The sequence below is a fragment of the Oryza glaberrima genome, chromosome 8 (genome assembly GCF_000147395.1).
Source record: "Oryza glaberrima chromosome 8, OglaRS2, whole genome shotgun sequence".
Lineage (NCBI taxonomy): Eukaryota > Viridiplantae > Streptophyta > Magnoliopsida > Poales > Poaceae > Oryza > Oryza glaberrima.
Genome location: NC_068333.1, coordinates 11083529 through 11086984, shown reverse-complemented (window position 1 = coordinate 11086984; position 3456 = coordinate 11083529). Strand labels below are relative to the sequence as shown.

General features: G+C 50.9%; 1 non-coding gene across 1 annotated transcript; it reads right to left on the bottom strand.

The window, feature by feature from the left end:
• Positions 1-2986: 2986 nt before the first annotated feature.
• On the bottom strand, positions 2987-3093 carry LOC127783420 (small nucleolar RNA R71). The gene has a single exon (XR_008019323.1). It is a non-coding gene; the product is annotated as a small nucleolar RNA R71 (small nucleolar RNA).
• Between the last annotated feature and the right edge of the window lie 363 nt (positions 3094-3456).

Here is a 3456-nt window from a genome sequence, read left to right as displayed (position 1 = left end):
CGACCATCAAAACCATGCACCTACAGCCCACCATTTAATATATTTTAATTAACCAACACCGAAGCGGTGGCATTAACCAACATCATTGCAAGAATCTGATATCTATGCATTAATGTAATTCCCCCATTGTGTGCTAGTTGAACTAAGCATGGCTAAGCAATCCCTAGTCCAATATCTAGTCATGTTATATCCCAAGCTAACAAAGGAGCATGGTACAAAAATAGCATGGCTGTAACAGTAGGTAAACATCCCATAGTAACATTATAAAACAATGCAGTATTTAAAGGAAAACGATAGAGCATTTGCAACATAGGATCAACATGTTCAAGTGACAAGCATGACTTGCCTTGCTCTGCTGCTGGAGGAACCTCGGTGACTATTTCAAAGTACACCGGAGCGTCCGGAGAGCCAGAATCTAAGCGACATACAAAGCAAACAATACAAACATGCTATAAGACTACTGAAACAGAGAACAAAACCATTTTTAATGGATTCTATGCATTTTTCTTGATTTACTGAGACTTAAATGGGCTTAAACGGAGCTCGGATGAATTAGATATGAATTTTAGAAGATTCACTATGTTTTTACTATGCCCCACATGGCAGTGACTCGGGTGGCAACGATCTACCGCCCAATAGATCGGACGGCGGAGGCGGCTCACGGCCGGCGCGCACGGGCACGGCTCAAGTCGGCCCAGCGCCAATGGCTTGCGGCGGCGTGGCTCGACGCAGCGGCGGCACGGACGGCGCTAGCGGCGGCTAAGCGGCTTGGCGGCGGCGCGGCGGCTAAGCGGCGCGGGAGAGAGAGAGAGAGGAAGGGGAGGAGGTGTCTCACCGACGGCATTAACGACGGCGAGCGACAGAGGGCGATGACGGCAACGGGACGAGCTCCGGAACCACCTAGCGAACACGATGAAAGGGGTTAGAGAGAGAGAGAGGAAGATGACGGCAAGGACGCTGGCCAAAGGCGTCGGCCATGGCGGGGCTCACCGGCGCATGGTGCGGAGTGGGTTCCGACGGCGGAATCCGACGGAAGAGGGGTGGACGGGGTGGCCCGCACGATAGCGAATGCGACAGCGTCGACGGCGCAGCTCGGCGCAGCGGCTAGCGACGGCTAGCGGTGGCCGGAGCGGTGGCGGCAACGGCGGAAAGGAGGGCGACGGTGCTAGGGCGGTGGAGTGCACGGGAGCGGGCGATTGCAAAATGAAAAAAGAGAGAGGAGGGAACATGGGTGCTTTATATAGACTCACGAGGGTCGATCGTGGCTGGGGTGACTGCGATTTCGCCGGCGGAGTGGGGAAAGGTGGGGAGGAGAGAGAGGCGGGATTCAAAAATTGAATCCCGGCCGTCTCGAGCGCGGGCGCGGGCGGGAGAGATAGGAAGGCGGGCGCGGGCGGCGACATGGGCGACGTGGCCCAGGAGACGCGGGAGTGAACGGGGCGGCAGTTGCAGGATGCGGCGGCGCTGGCTGGAGGTGGGAGACAGGCCCGACAGGTGGGCCCTACCTATCGGTGACCTGAAGGGAGGAGGGAGGAGGCGGCCGGCTGCTGGGCCTTGGCCTTCGGCCGGCCCAGCGGGGAGGGGGAGGGGGAGGAGAATGGGCCGGCGGCCCATTCGAAAAGAAAAGGGGGAAAAAAGAAAAAGAAAAAGAAAGAAATGAATTTCCAGGGATTAAACATTGCTTGTGCTCAATTTTAATTGGTTAAAATTATTTCTAGAGCTCTGAAAATTCCACTAAAAATCTTATTAGCACATTTCGACATGTAGAACTCAAGAAAAATTCCACATGCCAATTCCGATTATTATTTGCATTAATTTATTAGGGTTTCACTCTTTCTTTTACACCGGTATTTTCTCGAGATCAATTACAAATTCAATTTAGGCTTGGGGAAAATAACTTCAGGGTGTGACAAAGTACCAGGAGGGCATCAGATAGAGGGTATTAGGTAGTATATCGGTTAACTAGAATGTATGTATACTATGTATATTAGAAGTATAGGAATAGATTTTCTTTCTCTTTTCTTCCCACTTAGCTTAGATGATATATTATGAGAATGAGAATTTAATGCTTGTGTGTCACTCTACCCTTGGATTATCTTAATCCCTACTTAGAATATGATTATCACAAGTAATATATAAATTATTAGTCAAGTTCTCTCTACATGATCTTCCCACGGGATAAAATAAATATGATACCCTTGGAAAACTCTCGGGTGAAATGCTACAATGGTATATCCGTGCGCTTGCGGATGAACTTTGTAACCATAATATACCAGAAGTATTTCTGTGCCATTGCTGGGAATTATATTTCTAGTAATGTCGTTAAGAAATAGTAACAAGCATTTCTGGCGCCGTTGCTAGGGAAGATTCATAATAGAGACTATTTTAACTAATAATTTATATTTGCCTCTGTATAATCATTTTCCTTTGCAGGCTAACCTTAGTTGTTTTCACTTTTGTTGTGAAAACAGGGTAGTGCATGACTGGTTTCAAATTGCCAGAAAGCTTCAAAGAAAATCCAGAAGCTTTCTTCCGGAGCGTCAGGCCGCGAGTCGCAGCCCTGCAGAAAACTCTACCGACAGAGAAACCAGCCGTACCAGCACCACCGACCTTCAAGACTATGGCTAACAAGACTTTCCGCGAGTTCGCTGCTCCCTCTGCTGACAATGTGGCCATTGGGCCGCAGGTCAACATAGGGGACTTGGATTTCGACTTGAAGTCCAGCCTCATCACGATGGCGCAGGCTAGCCCGTTCTGTGGCAAGCCTGATGAGGATGCCAATGCTCATCTGCAACAGTTCCTAGAGATCTGTAGCACGTACACCATCAAGGGCGTCAGTCCCGACGCCGTCAGGCTGCGACTGTTTCCGTTCTCCCTTCTCAGGAGAGCGAAGCAGTGGTTCTATGCCAACCTTGCTGCTGTCAATACCTGGGACAAATGCTCTACGACATTCCTCTCGAAATTCTTCCCGATGGGCAAAACCAATGCCCTTCGTGGAAGGATTTCAAGTTTCCAGCAGACAAGGGATGAGTCTATTCCGGAAGCATGGGAACGACTGCAGGAGTACGTAGCTGCCTGTCCTCATCTTGAGATGGACGACTGGCTGATCCTGCAAAACTTTTATAATGGACTCACCCTGATGTCCCACGATCAGCTGAGCTTTAATAAAATGATAGAAACCCAGCTAGCTCAGTTGGCATCCTTAGTCCCTGCGATGATGGCAACGGGACGAGCTCCGGAACCACTTAGCGAACACGATGAAAGGGGATAGCGAGAGAGAGAGAGAGAGGAAGATGGAAGAGGGTGAGGACGCCGGCCGAAGGCGGCGGCCATGGCGGGGCTCACCGGCGCATGGTGCGGAGTGGGTTCCGGCGGCGGAATCTGACGGGAGAGGGGTGGACGGGGTGGCCCGCACGACGGCGAATGCGACGGCGTCGACGGCGTGCCTTGGCGCAG